The 21,301-nt window shown below is 41.4% G+C and overlaps 1 protein-coding gene across 2 annotated transcripts in view; it reads left to right on the top strand.

Moving 5' to 3' along the window:
* Positions 1-490: 490 nt before the first annotated feature.
* The window catches only part of LOC143349478 (PRL-1 phosphatase-like), a 47,905-nt gene continuing 27,094 nt past the window's right edge, over positions 491-21,301 (top strand). Inside the window, exons 1-2 of one of the 2 annotated variants that reach the window (XM_076780783.1) lie at positions 497-619; positions 13,536-13,648. The gene's annotated coding sequence lies outside the window, so the exon portion shown is untranslated. Of the gene's footprint in view, positions 620-13,535; positions 13,649-21,301 lie in introns of both variants that reach the window. The other variant, XM_076780790.1, reaches the window with a different exon arrangement.

Genomic DNA, 21,301 nt, shown 5'->3' with positions numbered 1-21,301 from the left:
TTTAGAATGCTACGCATAAAGGAAATCGAGGGGGCATCGAAAATATTCAAAGTATGTCTTTATTCGTTCGACACGATATAAATTATTGTTATATAAATATATCCGTAACGAGTGGGAATGTAAGTCGAATATGGGTGGATTAACCCCTTGCCATACAATGACGAGTCTGACTCATTACAAGTTCCTGATATCAAGTTTACACAATCATGAGGCTACTCACTGGTCATCGAGTCATATATTATAATCGACACATTTTTACATTCACGAGGTATTCGTAAAACAAATCTATTCTTTTTCGTGGCCATTCCTTGTACGAATATATTTAAATAAAATTGAATACTATGTTTGAAAAATTATTTGTAATGAAATCGTACGTCAAGGGGTTAAATAAAAATTGAACGTTCGAATGTGGCGCCGGCCGGCGGCGCAGCCAATCGTGCGACGGTACAACTGTGGCCACCTCGCGGCCTTTTTCCGCCATTTCCGTCTATTGTCCGTAGGCTTCTCTGGCGTGCGAACGTGCGCGAGACCTCGAGTGTGTTCTGTCGTCTACGGAGTCGCGATTTCGGTAACGAACGCCCCACCGTACCTTCCATATTCAATGTGTATGGCGATTCAGGTGAGTGATTGAAAAACAACCAAGCCATTTTCGATAGAACGCGTCGAACGGACGTGTTTACCGCGACCCGCGAGTGTGTTCGCGTTGGCGAGAAGGGTCGATCGTTGGTTGGATTTGCAGCTGCCGTGCGTAACGCGCGCGTGTCCCTCGCCTAGGCTGCGGTGCTTCTTCGTGTATATACCGACATATATGTATTCGTTTTTACGTGTGGTGTGTACGAGAGTGGCATCCGTGCGCGCGGGCGCACGAACGTCCGCCTCTACGCGCACAAATTGCTCGTCCTACGCTTTTACACGCATCGAAATACATGTGTGCGCGGACGACGAACTCTGGCGTCCCGTCGAAAGCCGCCGTCGCCGCTGCCGACCTCCTCTGCCCATCGGTTCGAAATAATCCCTCTGCTCGGGACCCTCGCGCGGCCAACAGAGAGACGTCCTTTCTCGCTATACGCGAGCCTCTTCCTTTGGGAAGCTTCCGCGCTGCCCCGACCGCATTTACTTCACCAGCGACTAAACCCCCCGACCGTCCGAAGGGACGATACGGCGTACCACATCCCGCCGGAAGGCTTCACGGTGAAGCAGGCCTGCATTCTTTCTCGGACGATCCTCGTCTTTATGGCAGCGACCCGCGTCGAGCGGAGAACGCACCGGTCCTTGTTTGATCGGCGAAGTTCAGTCGTCCTAGATGGACGTACAGATACGTCCCGTGTGTTATCGGTAGATTCGTGGCTCGAACACCACCACCTAAAACTATACAGGTTAATGGCCATGGACGGTCGATGCTTGTTAAAGGACCTTTCACCTTTCAAGCCCAGAAGAAAGAGCCTCTGTAAAGTCTCCCTTTGTCTAGTTGTGTTGTGAAGCAGATTCACTGAAGCTTTATTCGTACGCTCGAGGGAATATAAATAATGTTTAAAGATACGATTCTGTTTCTTTTTTGCACGAAATTTTTGTTGTATATAGTCCGCGCGAGCATATTTTGGGAAATGGAAAATCTACGATCCTCTCGTCCTCTTCGTGTATGATAATCTATATAAAAAAATAGTTCTTGGGTGGTTATTTACGAAAGTTTATGCATCATCGATGACCTTGCCCTTGAGATATATTATGCAGGGTGGAATCCTGAATAACCTGCACTATGGATCACGTGTGCGCGTCGCTCGCGGTTGCTGAGACATGCTGCTTTAAAGTATTGCATTTTATCGTAATATAATTGTAAAATATAGTATGCTCGTACAGATTAGATTACATAGTTTTTTATTTATCTACTATCATTAATAATATATTTTGTAGACAGTCACGCGCACGGTTGTGCTTCGATAAAATGTACGCGAGGCTCGAGGCTGTCCAGTACGTTTCAACGTAGCAATGGCGCGAATTTGATTTCTAGCACGGAACCATCCGTACGAAAAAATGGTGTCCCGCATGTTGGACTTTTGTTTCTTCGTACGCGTTCGCCCATTTCCGAGTTATGTCACTAGTAGTTCAAAGTGACAATATAGTGCACCCTTCGTAGACAAAGTTTGCGAAGGGACCCGCGAAGCAATTATCGCATAAAACTTGGCGTCACGAGCACACGTGCACGCGTGTTTCGAAGTTATCGCACTGACCAATCTTGTACATCTACGTCATTCTTGGAAATGTTATACACGTAATATGATTCACGGTCTGGCGTTATCATCGTGTTAAACAGAACTGCACTCGTTGCGACACTTCCCCGTTTGCTTTTTATTTTACTTCGCTCTTTTCAATGAAAATGTGACATTACGAAAATGTCGGGGAAAATACAAAGTCGAGTGCAAGTGACACATGTCGAAATCATGAATTTCTATAGATTCTCGTTGATACAGTAATCCCTCTCTGTATGATCGAATATCGGTAGCTATCTTGAACCGAGGGTAGGTAGAGAAATTTCTCTGGCGACTGGTTGACCTCAAACCGATCGCTCGGAAAGGACAACGAATAGAATACGAACTTTGGAAGCGAGCGTTAATCCTAGAAACACCAGGGTTGATGGGGGTATGGGGGTATGGGGGTAATGTTAAAGGGTCTTTCTATTTTGTGGGATTAAAAAAATCGAATTTTTTTTTTGCACTTTCTTTTAGTATGTAGTTCAAATATTGAATTGAAATTCGGGAAACTAACGAAGTTATAGCCTACTGAAATGTACCAGGTATAACAACTGGACGTAAAACTTTGAAGTTGTTTTTCTCGACACTGCGTAGACAGTAACATGAAAACTATTCAAGATATCAAAATCAAATTTATGCAGTATCTTTAGAACTGGTCTCTCTATAGCATAAATTAAGATAACTGCGATATATGCAATAGTTTTCCTTTTATCAACAAAAAAGCAACCGAATATATGAAAATATTAAGTACCTTTTCGTACCATTTTTCGTTTTTTTGAAAAGATCTAAGTTCACGCGTGAAACTGCGTAATCAATGGATATTATGCGTTGCAAAAATTCGTAAATATAGTTAAATATATAATAAATATATCCACAAAACCCGGAATTAATCGCTCTTCAATAGCCCGTCAAGAAAAAATCATAAACACCTTTATTTTCTTGCCTAGAAGGTAAAATGGCCCCTTAAGGGATACGTTGACAACGCGTAAACAAATTGAAATCATTAAAAAATCGATATTTGTGACACCCGGGGGAGGCGCAGGGGAACCGATCGGTTGCGCCACCGGTGCGAGCCGTATTCGCGATAAAGAAAAATCGAGGAAGAAGCTGGCTTTTCATTGCTTGTGCGCACTCGACGAACCGGTCAACTGGCCTTTGGCATTCCGAGAGAACACCCTTGGATCGAATTCGCTCGATAAACGTTATTCCCGTTTCCGTAAATTGCCGCCCGCGTCGGTCGGTTTTCTCGGAAAAATGTGTGACGTCACCAGCACCCACGATCCAAACGTGAAAAAGAGATACAACAAGGGTGGGTCGAGTGTTTCGCGCGCTCCACGTTTCCCACGCAACTAGGCGTCTATTAATTGCTCTCGCAAAAAAAGTGTCGCGGAATACTTTTGTAAAGTACAGTAGGATCTCCATTGTTCGATCTAATTTGGTTTGGAGTTTGGTTAACTCTTTGCGGCGCAGGATTTCAGATAATATAGTAGACCCATGTTGCATAGAGATTTTATTGCGTTTTAAATTAAACAAAATTGATATATTTTTATTAACCCCTTAACGCTCATATTTTTCGGGTTAACCAAGAATGATCAGTTTTCTTTATTGTATCTAACGTATAATTTGAAGGAAAACAAATATTATTATTCCTTAAACCGTTAGATTAAATAAATACAGTTTTTCAAAGCAGTTAAACTCGGGCATGAACGTTGAGGGGTTAATAAACGTATCACATAATGTAAAAACATAAAAAAATAGTAACAGTTGAATTAAATTTGTCACGATAAACCTGTATTGGCATGTTGAATGTTGCCAACACAAGTGAATACGAAATATAAACCTATGCGCATGCAGCTATTGCAATATTTCGAGGTGGGACTAAAAATATCCCACCATGCATCACGGTGCATCAAAATGGTGGGACACTTTTGATCCCAGCCTGATCCAAAGAGTTAAAAGAATTTTTTGATAATAATCTATAACATATCAAATAAGAATTTAGATAAAATAACGAAAATCTTAAGGTCCCCTTATTGTAAGAGTAGAATTACGTTATGGTTCCGAAGCGCCGGTCGTCAATGGCCGTACGCTAGTAAAAACTTCCACGAAGGCGCAGTCCCATTTATCGCGGTGTACGTTTCATAAAATTGCATAAAATGGATTAATATCGTGCAACCCGACTCGACGACGCAAATTGTCCGCGTTTCGTGATAGCAACTTATTACTCGCCACGTAAGCAGAAACTGACTTCTTTGTTCGTTCGAAAGGTAGGAATGGGGGAGTGGGGGTGAGAGACGAGGGAAGAAAGGGACGAATAAAACGGGGTGAAATCGTCGAGTCAATTTGTATCGCGACACTTGATATTTCTATCCTTGGACTCGTCTCGCTCGAAGTTCAGAGAATTTATCCCGCCTCTCCTCACACATAGAGAAGCATGATTTTTCTGAACAGAAATCTCGTTATCTCCTTGGCGTCTCGCTTTACAAGACCACGTGCGCGTCTAGTTTACGCGGGACATCGGGTTACGCCTTCGTCGTATTTCACCTATGCGAACGCTTATATTAAATTTAGCCGCGTCGACGCGCGAGAAATATCCTATGGTATAAATTACTTTATTCCGAAACAATTTTCCCGTAAAAAGACACGCGACGCTCGACGCCCTTTAAGCTAATTTAAAGAAATGCAAGGAGAAACGTACGATAAACATAGACTGATGTAACAAGTTTCTTTAAAAATTCAGTGTTGATGTGCGAACGATCGCTTCATGAACGACACTTTTATCGGTCGCGTTCCGATAAATGCGACTGTTACATGGTAATACTTTTCTATTGACCTGCATGTTGTTGTTGCGTGACACGCGATCGCAGGTAACAAGGAGCGGCGCATGGTTCTCGTATTAGCTTTGCGTTGTGCGTACAGCCACTCCTCGCTTCCTGTTCCGATCGTTCACCGTTATGCAATGTAATGCAATGTACATAACAGGAAATGGTAAACCAGATCCGATCGTAGGCGTCGATATTGGATGTTGCTATCGCGTAACAACGATACTCGGAATGGATCCATCCACCGTGGAACAAGACACCGAAATTTTACGTCAGAAGCGACCGATTTAACCAAAAACTCGAGAACGAATTTCATCTCGTCGATCTCGAGCTATTAGCGTATTACTACGCGCCGCCATTACAATGGCTTCCCTCCGAGTGACCTACCAACCCCGAAAACTAGTCGATTACAGCCGTGATTCTATATTTTATTCCAACGATGGTAAACATGTTAATCAGCTTCGTCGCTGAATGTATCCAGTTAATTGTTCGCGATATAACCATCCTGCACCAATCGATCTGCAACCTTGACATATTTTTGCCTCTCTTTATGCGTGCTGTTTTTCCAAGGCTGGTTTATCGTGTAAAGTTGACGGCGACGGAGAATCGTACTGGAGCTGCTTTTAAAACATAGTTCGCTGAAATTATTGCTGGTCTTGCTTTCGATTTAAGCGCGTCGCGTATTGTTTTACAAACGTACTGTAAACAGGACTCGAACGAAATAACAAATTCCGCGCGAAGCAGCGTGTAAAACCCCGGTTGTCCGATCTGATTTGCAAGAAGAGAGGTACTGTTTCTAAAAACACGAGCGGAAGTGAAATCGCACACGAGGCGCGCAAGCAAAGCGAAATTGTAACGTACGAGCGTGCAAAACACACTCCCCGTGACCAGTTGTATTCGCGATCGTGACAACCGCCTATGTACCGACAACAAAGAACAATGGCGGAAGATGAGGAATAAAGCGAACGTTTAGAAAACACTCGCGAAACAATCGGCTGAATGCCGATCGATAGACCCCCGTGTCTGTCGCGATCGCGTTTATTTTGCGACACGGTCGTCCCGCGAACGCCACCGTGTTCGAAACAGATAAAAGAGCAAGAGAGAAAGAGACAAAATTGCTATGATAAAAAAAGCTATCGACGGCTCTGAGGACTTCAAACGATCCGTCGAGTGGTCCTTCTCCGTTCAAATACACTGTAAATCCGTCGGAAATTTTCCTCTTGCTTTACGACCTGCGAGTAAGCGACAAGGAAACTCGGTTCGCGGGGGTAAAGGAGCAAAAATTTAATTAAAATTCTCGTTTATTAAGGCAGAACAAAATACACCGCGCGGAGCGCCACCTAGGGCAAACCTCGTTAAATTAACCTATATAACGGAGTTATATAAGCGAATTGTAACGACGCCCGGTGCGATTTAATCAACAAACAAATAGTGCCGGAGTTATTACAGTTTTAAGTGTCCGATTTTAAGCGAGCGTTTCGATAAAACGTAGAAGTTCCCAGACGTGCCCCCGTTTTACGTTTCCACGAAGCGACGACGCCGAGCGTGGTTCTCGGAATCGAGCTTTTTTGTCGCGTGCCGGGACCAGAGTTGTCGCCTCTTCGGTTTCGATCCAGTATTCGACGCTTCTTTATAGAGAAAACAGAGTGTAAAAAAGATATAACGAGTACATACATACAGGGTGTTCGGCCATCCCTGGGAAAAATTTTAATAGAGGACTCTAGAGGCCAAGATAAGACGGAAATCAAGAATACCAATTTGTTGATGGAGGCTTCGTTAAAAAGTTATTAACAATTAAATTCAAAAATTTCAAATCGTTCTGGAAAAATTAGTTTCAGTTGCGGGGGTCAATTACAATCATTTTTGGTGAATAGGCATACTCCCGAAATCCTACCCACTTTCGAGAAAAAAATTCGAGGTGTGAAATTTTTCGACAAAATTAAAATTTTTCAAATCGTTTTAGAAAAATTATTTTCGGTTGCGGGGGTTAATTGCAATCATTTTTAGTCATTACACATACCCCCGAAATCCTATCCACTTTCGAGAAAAAAATTCTTTACCGAAAATCTAATGTGAGGCCGGAAATGCTTCCCTGAAATTTCATGCAAATCTTTAAAATGTCATAACTCCCGAACGGATTGGACGATTTTAATGTTTAAGAAAGCAAACTACGCGTATTTTGATGGAGAATATGTACAAATTGCAAAAATATTCGAAAAGTTGTTCCTTGACCCCGCAAAATGAGAAAAACCCCATAAAAATTGTCCAATTTTCAAACAGCCATAACTCCTACAATTGTGAATATATTTCAATGAAACTTTTTTCTGAAGTAGAGCTCATGGGTACCTACAAAAAAGTATTAGACAAAATTTCCGTAGCGCCTCAAACAAATTTATTAAAAATTAAAATCTAATTTTTAAGAAAAATCGACAAAGGGGGTGCCTAAATTTTTCGACGAAAAAAAAAATTTTTAATTAATTCTGAAAAAATTATTTTCGGTTGTGGGGGTCAATTACAATCATTTTTGGTGAATAGATATACCTTCGAAATCCTATCCACTTTCGAGAAAAAAATTCGAGAGGGTGTGAAATTTTTCAAATCGTTTTAGAAAAATTATTTTCGGTTGCGGGGGTTAATTGCAATCATTTTTGGTAAATACACATACCCCCGAAATCCTGCGCATTTTCGAGAAAAAAATTCAATACTTGCGGAACTTTAAACGTTAATAACTTTTTAATAAAGCTTCCATCAACAAATTGGTATTCTTGATTTTCGTCTTATTTTGGCCTCTAGAATCCCCCATTAAAATCTTTCCCAGGGGTGGCCGAACACCCTGTATATGCATGCGATTCGGCCATGCGCGTACGTAACACGAGAAGCAAAGGGATTGTCTGCCTATCTCGAACTGGAGATTATTCCCCGAAGCGCTTCTTTTTACTACGTCCACGTGTGAGACCAAGTTACTATCTCGGCTAGACGGAGCTACGATTTTAGCCGTCCGCCGAAATCGCGGATGATTCAGCTTCTCTTCTTCGATTACAGTTCTTCGCACTCTCCCGTCTGTTATCGGGGAAATTTATTGTCATCCGAGTACAAAGAGCTTTCTTAATTTATGAAAAACAGAAATCGCTTCGTAACTTCGACCAGCGGTTCTGGACACTTTAATAATTTTTAGGTTAGGGGAACAACGTGTGTTTCTATGGTCTTCCTGGTCTTGCAATTGAGAGCAACGAAGACTGACAAGACTTGCGCCACAGTGGGCCAGATCAAAAATTTTAATGACATTTTAGTATAACTTTTGAACCATTAAAGATATCAAAGTACGGTCTGCACAGAAAAATATTAAAAAATTCTCGATCCAGCCCACTGTACGGCGTTCCTATGTCTATCTTGGTTGTTTCCAATTGCAAGACAAGGAAAAACATAACTCACGTCGTTTCGACGCTCGTGTGACTCTAACCTTAAAATTCGTGCGCCAAAATGCACGAACGCGTGAACGGTCAACGTTCGTCCGTTTCGTGGCCCGATCCGTGCATCCCGTCCACGTATTCGATATCGTCGACTCACGACCGGACATTTAGCCCACACTTCAATACGCGGAGCAGGTTTTAGGAAAAGATCGTCGAACAAAGCAACCGCTTGTCGCGGCGAGACGCAACCCGAGCGCGGCTGTAAACTGATCCGCATCAGCCACGGAGGCGAACCACCAACGACCTCGTGGAATACATTTATGTAACATTGTGTCGTACTAAAAACACATCTGGAACACGATAATGTTTCTCCGGTGACGAGCCAGGCGTAGAATCGAAATTACAGGTCGAAATTCTTTAGAACCAGCTTTGGGCGATATTCTTTCCTGGATAACGATAATTCGTGATTCTAGCTAACGTGTAGCAGTTTATTCGTGACATTTATTCCGTCGAGAAGTTACAATTTTTTCTTTGTTGGATACGAAATACATCTCTTCGTTGACGTCGCGGTGTCTCGTTTTTTTGTACGCGATCGCGAGACAAAGCGCATCCGCGGTTTACAAGGGTGGAGGAAGAAACAAAGACCTCTTGAAAAATAGACCGCCACGGCTACTCTCGCTTTCACGCCCGCGCCCTTCTTTCGCTTCTTTTCAATTTACGCGTGTCTCGCGTTGAACGGGGCCATAGCCTGTTGCTCCACGAAGTTTCTTCTTGTGGTCACCTTCTGTCTTTTTGTGTCACGTGTGCAGGCATTTATCCTCGCCTATCGTACCGATATAGCATCGTTAATTGTCGCTACAAGAATCCTAACCTAAGTTACTTGTTTATGTACGCAATCTGTACTTTTTGTGTGCGTTGTATCATCGTGAATCTTCACGTAGCAGCAAATACAGGGTGTTCGGCCAACCCTGGGAAAAATTTTAATGGGGAATTCTAGAGGCCAAAATGAGATGAAAATCAGGAATACCAATTTATTGATGGAGGCTTCATTAAAAAGTTATTAACAATTAAATTCAAAAATTTCAAATCGTTTTGGAAAAATTATTTTCGGTTGCGGGGATCAATTACAATCATTTTTGGTGAATAGACATACCCTCGAAATCCTACTCACTTTCTGGAAAAAAATTCGAGAAGGTGTGAAATTTTTCGTCGGGAAAAAAAAATTTCAAATCGTTTTGGAAAAATTATTTTCGGTTGCAAGGGTCAATTGCAATCATTTTTGGTGAATAGACATACCCCCGAAATCCTACGCATTTTCAAGAAAAAAATTCGAGAAGGTGGACAAATTTTTCTACAAAATTAAAAAATCTCAAATTGTTTTGGAAAAATTATTTTCGGTTGTGAAGGTCAATTACAATCATTTTTGGTGAATACATATACCTTCGAAATCTTACGCATTTCCAAGAAAAAAATTCGAGAAGATGCCTAAATTTTTCGACGAAAAAGAAAAATTTCAAATCGTTTTGGAAAAATTATTTTCGGTTACGGGGGTCAATTACAATCATTTTTGGTCATCACACATACCCCCGAAATCTTACGCACTTTCGAGAAAAAAATTCAGTACGGGTAAAACTTTAAACGTTAATAACTTCTTAACGAAGCCACCATCAACAAATTAGTATTCTTGATTTTCGTCTTATTTTGGCCTCTAGAATCCCCCATTAAAATTTTTCCCAGGCTGAACACCCTGTATACGTCGTTCTATATTAACCCCCGTGCAATGCTAATATATTAAAATCAAAGTTTTTAGTTAAATAAAACTATCGTCGATGAACTAAAAGCATTTGCAAAAACGTTTAATAATTTTGTCGGTTAAAATCGAAACTTTTTGAAGTCCCAGAAATCGTATCATTTTTCTTATATTTTTATTTTTTAGTTCATCGACAGTGTAATTACATAAAAATTAAGAAAACAAGTTTTTTTTTGTTTCAGGCATGAATCGGATCCGCTATAGTGTACACAGTTCGATAACCCCGACTGTTACGGAGATTTATGAATAATACTTTCTAATATGAAAAGTTTCCTAGCCACATCGGTGTTCAAATAATTCGTATAAATTCAAACGAACTGTTTGTAATTCGAATTACGTAGTTTTGAATTTTTTAATTAGTTTCTAGTCATTTTCTGTCCCGCTAAATAGAGGGAATTGTTCAACGGCGCTGGCCACCCACGTAACATTTCGTTTGCGATAGACATGACCGCGTGGATGATGTTTCACGCGCAAACAGTGCGTTGTTTTCGTCATCCGAAACCACTGGTATTATGCAAACATCGCGATAAACCCAACAGACATGCCTCTTCCCCTTGATTCGTTGTCGGAACGTGACCTTATCGGCTGGAACTTCTTTGGAATGAAAATCAAGGTCGGTGGTCGGCCATTTTCTTAACCTTCGGTTGGCTCCTTCGACCAAAATGCTGGTTAGAGAAAGATAAGGTTCGCTCGTAATCCCACCTCTTCTTTCACCACCTTTCATCGTGTTAGAAATCTTAGCAATAAATAGATTAAAATTGTTCAACATTTTCCTCGTTTACACATCCACCGCGTTAGACAACAATGGCGTCGTCCCTATATTTTTCGTTACAGTTGTAAGGTTTCATTTAGCAATCGTACAAGGAAACATTACTATACCGTTTCCCGTAAACAAATTTGTTTAATTTTAATCAACTGTGTTTATATGTAATTGTCGTTCTACTACAAATTCTAAAGCTAGTTAAATAATTGGTCCACTGGTCCAGCTATTGAAACAACCCTGGTAATCGAATCATGCACGACTGATACGTTAAAACAATATGGAAACGTTCAGAATTTCCGTGAACATCTGTTGCATATTGCGACCACCATACATCGCGTGTATCGACGTGGCGCGAAAATTACCACGTCTGATAATTATCTTCTTCGTTACAGTCAGTATTTCGCCCCTTTTTAACGCGTTAAACATACTGTCGATCTCTGATTTAGGTCTGTCTCCGGGGAGCAAATAATACTTTGTAATTCGTGCAAAATAAAGATCGTTTCATTTCTCACAAACACGCCAAGGAGTCGAATAGGTTTCCGCATAAACTTTGCAACACCACAAAGCCCTATTACGAAGCTGGAAGATCATCTTAAATATTTGTCCATGCGTCGACCGTGTCCGTTGCATAGGCAAAATGCAAAACGACTGCAAATTCCATGTCTAAATAAAAATTTACCAATCGTCGAGTATACGTCCATTGGTGACGCATCGAATGTTAAGCTCAACAGGTTGAATCTGAATAGCAAATACACGCGTGCCTTTCCTTCTTCCTCGTCACGTACTACATAAATTCTTGAATTTATATCCGAGTTAAAGATTTTTCGTGGTTCGTAAAACAGAATTTGTACCAAGACGAGTTGTTATATTTACCGAGCAAATTTTGCTGGTTTTAATTTCTACGTAACGTTACTAAAAAAACTATTTTTTCCCCAATTAAATACTTTACACTAAAAGAGTCCACATAAGACTATCAACGTAAACGATCTTAAATACGTATATCCTTCGAAAATAAACTCTTATTTAGCACCCGTTGTGCTTATCTTTGATTAGAACTTCCGTACGGTTAGTATAAGTAAGCTTATTGTGTGTATTTGCAAGCGAATTATGCAGCGTGACGCAAAGATCTGCCGGCTGGCAACGTATTAAGTATTGTATATAAAGTGTTAATCGCTTGTTGTTCCATTATGTGAAAATTCTCGTACGAGAACGCTTTTGTCTTGCAAATTGTTTGCGCAACGAAGGTTCCACTGTACTTTTAATCGAGTAACGACCAACACTGACCCGATCGTGTCACGCTTTCCCGCTAATTTCTTCTTGCATCGTGTACTCGCGTTCGAAGGGGCTGCCCGCGAGCCCGATCCACGAATATCTCGTACGTAAATAAAATTTAGACAGTAATCACGGCCGCGCACGACAAGATTGACAGTGTCGCGTCGCGATTACACGGAAATAACGTATCCAGAAGGCCGTCGTTTATAATTAACTTGATCGATACACGTGTAGACGTTACGTTGCTCGTACGGCTGCGGAGAAAAGACCCGAAGAACCGTATTATCGGTCGAGATGCAGAGAGTACGAAGAAACAACCCACCGCTTAGCGATCGATTAATTAACGGGCTGTCCTACCCTGTTTCTCTCAGAGAGAATCGATAATGTCGGGGACTTACGAACGGGCGCCAGCGGCGTCCTCGTCGCGGCCCGAGATCGACTCGCGTATTTCCCGTGAAATTCGCGCGATGATTTCGAAACCTGTTAAACGGGTTTCTTATTTTTAACTGGCTTCGCTCGTCTCGTTTAATAGTATACGGAGAGACGAGTATGTACATCGTTCCTTCTCCTCTACGCCCTGATTTTCCGTAGTCCTGGCCGCCGTAGAGTTCGTAAATCGAGAAACGTTGTTAACCTATCGCGTGCCGAGCTCTTTTAGTTTCTTCGAACGCCACCAGGGTCCATGCGACTCCGACGACTTTTTGCTCGTCGTCTCGTGTAAAACGATACGAAAGATCATATTACAAGATAATCGTTCCTTGGAAACGAATCGAGCGCTAACGCAGAGTACCATCTGCCTTGTTCCGACAACGTCATCGACATTTATTTATTTTGTCGGGCACAGAAAATTAAGGGGACTCCTTGGAGAATTTATTTAGATAGATAGTTCGAAAAAGCTTTAGTGTAAGCTAGTATGACCCGATAAATTAATTTCTGTATCGACCGTGGCACGTCTGAGGTTGTTAGCATCGATCGTCTTAAAGGTGTCAACCCTTTTAGGAGGCACGTATCGTAGCAACGAAACATCGTTTACGGACCCGACATTTTAACGCGTGCTCTGTTTACTTTGCTGTTAACAGTTTTGCGTGATCGTACGATAAACATGCGTTCGCGAATCAAAATGGCGGTAACGGTGGCCGATTTTTGTATTTCGAAAATAGAATTACGTTTTAGTTGCGCGTACATAAAGAATTAATTCTCTGATTCCAGGTAAGCGACTGCTTGAAGTTACGGATGTTTAACACGTTTCCAGCCAGACATGTAAAAACCCGTGTCTCGCGGTTCTTAAGGTCCAGGACACGCAAAACTGTGTGGCACGCCAGGTAAACAGAAATTTATTTGTAAAGAGGATTGGTGACTGTCAAATGTTTGTCCATTTAGTTTTGTTCTGTTGAAATCGAGCCTTCGTTGATCGGACTAGATCGTATCGGGGAATCGGTTTTGCACGAAAGTCACGAGAATTGTCCGCCCCTGGTTCGATGAAAAAGATATTCGACGCCAGACGGGTGGACGACCGATGTCACTGACCTTGCTTAACGATCGTCGATGTCTGCGGGACTCCCGTCAAGTTCGATTCTCGAGGGGAGAACGTAATGCTGTTAGCAGCCGAATTTGGGGAGGGTTAATTCCGTTTCAGGGTATAATGGACAGTGAAACAAGTATGTACCCTGAAGCTTGAAAACGTATTTCATTCGTAACTGATATATCCTGCCAGTAATATCAATGTTAAAGGCTTATCGTTAGATTCACTCAGCGATAGCAGTGGGCGTGGCTTTTTCGCCATTTTGGAGGTTAAAGTTTCTAGACAGAGGGCCCCATCGATGAGTGACGCAATCTAGGGGAACATCATTCTACAACCATTCTCCATAGCAGATGAAAGATAATTGTTGATATAAAAGTCTATTAATATTTATTTATGAATAATTAGAAAAATTAAAATGAATTCAATCAAAATCATTACTAGTAAAACTTGACCGATTTATATCGTGTTTGGGCTCATTTTCATCGCAAGAACCCCACCGATCCATCGATACTATAATCATAGTGATAAAGTGAACAATTTTAATTTTTGTAATTAGACGATTCCTCGTAGTTGGCGGCGCGTCCCTTTGAAGTGCTCAAGCGACTATATTTAAAAATATCTACGAATCCTGGTATTCCCCACTTTTCTTATCAAGGGGACTTCAGACGGTCCGTTCAGTTCTTTGTAAGTGTCGCTCGCAGTCAGCTGGCGCTTTCGGTGTTTCGCGTGCACGAACGCTTTGGTTCTCGCAGTCTCGGGGATCGCGTCGCGCTCGTGAAAGTTTTAATTTCCGTGCAATTTATCTCCCCTTTGTCTGTGCCGCGTTACCGCGAATTCCCGTGTCCCGCGACCGTTTATTCCTGGACGCGTCACCCCGGGGAGTTGTTTCTCCTCTTCGTCGACGGTTCTTACCCGTTATCGGCTGCGATCCCTCGTTCGAGGTTACCTCTTATCGTCGTTCGCCGAATAACCCACTGTCCTACTTGGGATATCGATTTTACGAGCACCTGAGCACCCGCTGTGCCGTGACTTCTTTCGTTCCAATGGCTCTCGAACGGACGGGAACCGTACACGAACAAAATCATTCGATTCGTTCGGCCCGAACACGCGAAACGTAAAGCCTCCGCCATCGAAGCTTGCAGCTCCCCCCTTCGGCTCTTTATTAATTTTTGTTGTCTAGAAACTTCAATACTTCTCCCTGCCTATTCATTTCATACACTTTCCCCGATCGAAATTTAAAAAAAAATTCTTCAGTCGTTAACGTCGTTAATTTTACAAGCTCGGTAATTTATTAACCTTTTCTAACCGAAAGAATGTTTCAAAAATTACAAAACTTTGGGGATCGAGGACCTGACAAAGAGTTTCGAACGACACGGTTCGACATAGCTTTGGAAGTGTCGCTCGAGCAACGAAATTATTCCGAGGGTTTCGCGTCGTTGTGGACACGGCCTAATGGCCGCGGTTCGTCGGCCTGTGCCTCGTTCAATCCCCCGACCGTTTGTCGTCTGGAAGCGCTAGGGGCGTGAGAGCATTCTGGTCGCGGCGGGTGAGGAACAGAGGGTGAAAAAATGAGGTTGGTGGCCAAACTTGGTTCCCCTTCGTCCGTTCGATGCACGTCCCCACCACCTAGGCGTTCCTCTGCTCGCTGATCGCGTCGTCCTACTCCCACTCTAGCCGCCCACCGCCACTCGGTGACGTTTCGAGCCTCGTCGACGTCATCGTTTCGACGTCACGGATCCACGCCCACTCACAGTCGCGATAGAGTCGCTTTACGAGGTGACGTCATACGAGCTTTCGCTACGATCGATCGCAAGGATTTCAACGTTGTTACGGTTCATCAATTACTAACGATCGAAACGATTAGTTCCGTTTCTGGTATTTTTTGGAACTTTTTCTATCCGGTTGTTTCGAAGCGAAAATTTTTCAAACTGGAATTACATGGTCTCTGAAGTAATTTTTATCCTGAGCGTATTATACCCAGCGAGCTGTTTCCGGTGATTGACTCATGCGTGCCTAATTGCTACGAACCGTCACGTTACGTTTCAATGTCTACGATTCAAATCACCGCGTCTGATAACGCATATTAATTCAAGAGATACACTTGGAATTGTTAATTCTCCGTAATAAAATGCATTCATTCTGTAAGTACCGATGAAAAGATTTACGTGGGTAGATTCTATTTTCATTTTACTGTTCTTTCGTTCGCCCTTTGGCGATCAAAGTTGAAAGTGGCGAGGGACTGGTAACAAGGGTTAAGTAAGTCGCAGCAAGCGGGCCGTAAAAATCACGTTCGCGACGGATTCAAACGCGACTCGCGCACATAACGAGTAGCAGGAATTCATTAGGCTTGCGCGACACATACATCGACCTCGCGAAACCATGCAATCTTATGCAATACTATGCAATAGTGTGCAATCCTTAGAGGATCGCCCGTTTACAGTTACTACTAGTTCGTGTCGAGTTAATTGCTCGTCGATGAAAATACCAAATTTTCTTTTTTCTTTTCAAAAGTAACATTTTGCATATTTCGAGTGCGCCAAAACCTCGACTACTGCAGGAAATCTGGGTAGAATTCGGGCTTGATAATCGAGTTAACCGATCCAACCAACGTCTATCCCCACTCTCACGCCCAGTTCTACTTGTTGCTTAGCGACCAATCCCCTCCACTCGTCGACACCGCGCAACGAACGAGGATCTCGCGCAGTAATCGAGGTTCTATCGTATTTGGAAGTTTAGAAAAACGTAACAAAAATTTGTTCGACTTAAATTCGACGCTACGACCGACATCTTGCGGTTATCGTCCACTCGACACGTTCGTCACCACGCGTCGCTTGTACGTATGACTCGCCGTTTCTCGTGAGAGATCAACGTCACGTACTCGCGTCAGCGATGATTTTTCATTTTTACACCCACACAGATGATATCTTTTCTTCCAAGTTGTTTGAAAGTCATCCTCAAAGGAAAGTGTGGGAAGAATTTTTAAATATATTGTATCCTTCACCTTTTTCTTCTTTGTTTAGGGGTCGCGTACCCCCACTTTTAGGGAGCACCGAATCAAGGTAGCGATCGAAAGCGAGTTTCGAGAATTCTTTCGAAAACGTCGGTCGGAAAAAGTGAAGCAGTTATTGCTAAAATTAGGCGGTTCACCTTGGATACGTGTCTGGTCGAGTTGAGATGAACGACGTCCTTGAGAATATTCTATTCAAAAGCGACCTTTCTGCGCCGCGTTTTTACCGAAATAACGAATTTAGCCCCGTGTAAACGGGACCTTAGCCGGACCAAACCGAATCGTTGGGTTGTGACGGGTTACCTTGTATCGGAGATTTATAAATAGTGCTTTGGAAAGGATTAGAGAAGCCAGCCGATGCGTGAGAACAGCCGCGAAAAATGGAGGAGGCCGAGAGCATTTTTTTTTACATAGAACGTCATTACGTGATAAGTATTCGCAAGTGAAGAAGTTTCAGGTTATCTGTGTCGCTGTTAAAAAATTTACATAGTTCATAAATTATATTCAAAATTTTCAAAGTTTATTTTCGAAAGGTACGTCCTGATTTGAAGATTTTAATATAATTGTGGTTTGAAAACCGTTCTTGAAAATACTGTGGTACTATTTCGATCGAATTATCACAGTTTATCGTAGCACGAATAATATTCTAGTTTTATCCTCATGTTGGACAGTGGTAATTGCTTTGAATCTTCAAAAGAGTTCAAGGTGCCTTCGCGAAGTCGGGGAAAAAAGTCGTCGCCGCATTCGCGTATCGATTAATGAGTACAAGAAACGTTATTGTAAGAAACCATTATACCCTTGAACCAGTGCCATCCTGCTGCGGTGCACTTGAAATTTCAAGGACGTAACGCCCGGTCGGTTGAGAAGAGTCGCGAGATCGCAGCTTGTCCAATAGATGGCTTTCGTTCTCGTACAATTTCTCGAAACTGGTCTTCGTACGTATTCTTTTGCTTCTCGCTTCGTGGAAGTAAAATATCGACTGATCCTTTTCTAATGCCATTTTAATCAAAGATAATAATTATATAAATATTATTTTGCAATTTTATTTTAATATGCCCATCTCTAGTGACTGGCTATATTTTTACATTTTAACCACGACAACTGCGTCTATTTTATTTATAATTAATTTTTATCCGTTTGTATATTTTGGAACGTTGAAACGTGGCGTATGAGTGCCAGTAGTCTCGGAAAATAGAGTTGTCTATTGTAGGTTAGGGCTGTCGAGTCGAAACTCGACGTTCTTTGTTACGAGTGGAAACAGTACCGCGAACGGAAGTACGTTGTTTCGCGTGTTTTTCTCAATTTATGGTAATGCAATGTTGCTCGATAACGTGGAGTAATCGATCTCTAAATCAACATTCTCTGAGAATGACTACCTTGGCCGATATATTGGTCACTATTACGAAACGCCAGCTGATCGTAACGCGCAAGAACGTTTCAAGTGCATACCAGAAACTCCGTGCTCCCGTGGCATTGATTCATCGTTCCAGCCAAGTGGCCGCGCCAGTTCGTGTAATTAATATTTTCTTCGTCATTCGTCTCACGCTCCTGTGTCAGCTGTTACGAGGCATTTTCTCGGCTTTCACGAACCTGTATTTAATACCTGCATTTACGTCCATACCTCCCGTTCTCCTTGGATCTGGAAGACACGAAATAAAATTTAAACTTTGCTTTAATGCCTTGTAATTCTTCTATGTAACCTTTAAAAATACCTTGGAAAATATACATTTTCCGAGACATTTATTTACATTTATTTTTCACAAAAATAATTTTCCAACACCAAGTTCCACCTTTGTTCATAGTTGGGATTGTTCTTTGTCGCTAACTGGAGTTTTTCTTTTTGTTTCAGGTATGTCACCAAAATTTAACGTAGTCGAATCCACAACTAATTGCCAAAGAAATGTCTCGTCGCAGGTATTTATCATAATTATTGTTAATGAGGAAGTATTAGGTTATAAGTGTCTGCTTAGAAAGAGAAGTTGTAGAAAACCAAAGAAGATTATTCGTTATTATCCATTGAGTATGGAGGCTGATATTGGATCTGGGATACAAGTTTATCATTTAAGAGTGTAATTAGAGGGTGATTTGTTGGTAAAACGAGCTACTAAGTCTTAGACGTGTACATGGATTTTAAAATCCAACATATTTGAAAGAGTATTTCATTGTTTCAAAATTATTTGTTTAAATCTTAATTTTACTCTTTTGCTTCTACGAAACAGTAACATCCATCGTAAAGTTTCGATACTCTTTCTATTATCCTACAGTTCTCTTATAGCATCGGAATTTTTATGCTCCCATTCTGCCATCTATGGTTATCCGTCGCATCAGCGTGATGAATTTTACTGTACGAGGTGAGTCGTGCAGTTTGGTCGAGTTACGTCCATCTTATAGCTGACAATAGAAAAAGCTAGTACAAGATGGAATTGAACCGTTTAGAGCAACATTGTTTCTGCAAACGAGAGCGAGCATTCGCACGAGTCAGGTGAATTATTTTCGTTCGAATATCTCGGAGAAAAAATTTGCAGGTTAGGACGACGCGCTCGAGACGTAGAAATTTTTCCGCAAATCCCGCGACCCGGTTAGAATTTTATCGCGGTTCGTTCGCGAAAGGAAATCACTTTTCTTCGAGTTTTGAGGTCTGAACTTTATCCAGCCTCGCGCGAACGATGAAAGTAGTTCAATCGATCTGCCCCGGGAGGTGGCGAGCCGAGAGGTTGAGAAGTTGTCGAAGGTGAAAGTCTCCGGTGGATATTCGGGAATTATTCGCATGTGCATTTCAATCGTGTCGGTCGAATATCATCTCGAAAGTTTTATGGAAACTACGCGCTGAATATCGTGCAACCATAGTCCGGAATACTGTTGAGAATTTTAAATATAAAAGGGTCTGAATAACTATCGAGGTTATACAGGGTGTTCGGCCAACCCTGGGAAAAACTTTAATGGAGGATTCTGGAGGCCAAAATAAGACGAAAATCAAGAATACCAATTTGTTAATGGAGGCTTCGTTGAAAAGTTATTAACATTTAAAGTTCCACCCATTCTGAATTTTTTTCTCGAAACTGAGTAGAATTTCGAGGGTATGTCTATTCACCAAAAATGATTGTAATTGACCCCCGCAACCGAAAATAATTTTTTTAGAACGATTTGAAATTTTTTTTTTTCAGTCGAAAAATTTCACACCTTCTCGAATTTTTTTCTAGAAAGTGGGTAGGATTTCGAGGGTATGTCTATTGACCAAAAATGATTGTAATTGACCTCTGCAACTAAAAATATTTTTTTTTAGAACGATTTGAAATTTTTTTTTTCGTTGAAAAATTTAGGCACCTACTTACTCCCTGTCGATTTTTCTTATAAATTCCTTTTTCATTTTTAGTAATTTTGTTTGACGCCCTACAGAAAAGTTATCTAATACTTTTTTGTAGGTACTGGTGTAAGCTCTATTTCAGAAAAACGTTTCATTGAAATACATTCACTATTATAGGAGTTATGGCCGTTTGAAAATTGGACCATTTTTATGTGGTTTTTCTTATTTTACGAGGACAAAGAACAACTTCTCAAATATTTTTGGAATTTCTACATATTCTACATCAAAATACGCGTTTTTTGCCTGTTTAAACATTAAAATCGTCCAATCCATTCAGAAGTTATGGTGTTTTAAAGATTCGCATGAAAATTCTAGCAGACATTTCTGGCCAGAAATTATATTTTCAGTAAGGAATTTTTTTCTCGAAACTGAGTAGGATTTCGGGGGTATGTCTGTTGACCAAAAATACTTGCAATTGACCCCTGCAACTAAAAATAATTTTTCCAAGACGATTCGAAAGTCTTTTTTTTCATCCAAAACTTTCAGCACCTACTTGAATTTTCTTCTCGAAAATGCGTAGGATTTTGGGGATATGTCTATTCACCAAAAATGGTTGTAATTGACCCCCACAATTGAAAATAATTTTTCCAGAACGATTTGAAATTTTTGAATTTAATTGTTAATATCTTTTTAATGAAGCCTCCATCAACAAATTGGTATTCTTGATTTTCGTCTTATTTTCGCCTCTAGAATCCTCCATTAAAATCTTTTCCAGGGGTGGCCAAACGCCTTGTATAATTTTCAACGAGCGTCCAACGTCTCCCGAAGGATTTGGTAACGATTGTCCTTACGCGATCGACGAAGTGTCGCGATATTATCGCTGCACCGTTATCGATTCTCGCTTATATCGAAGTACGAGCGATTTGTTTATCGGTATTTCGGATTATCTCGTCACCGTACGGAACAATAATTGCACGAGTGACCATAAGTGGCGAGATAGCGGTGATCGTTCAGTGATAGCGATCGATTATTTTATCGTAACATCCGTTTTGTTGTACGTAATTATGCAAGGAAGGTCGGACGGTTTTTACGTTAAGAACGCCGTCGCGTTTGATTTCGTCGAGTCACGGCACGATCGCTAC

This window comes from Colletes latitarsis, chromosome 2, assembly GCF_051014445.1.
Source record: "Colletes latitarsis isolate SP2378_abdomen chromosome 2, iyColLati1, whole genome shotgun sequence".
Taxonomy (NCBI): domain Eukaryota; kingdom Metazoa; phylum Arthropoda; class Insecta; order Hymenoptera; family Colletidae; genus Colletes; species Colletes latitarsis.
Note: the sequence above shows the minus strand (reverse complement) of the source record. Positions and strands in the feature narration are given on the sequence as shown.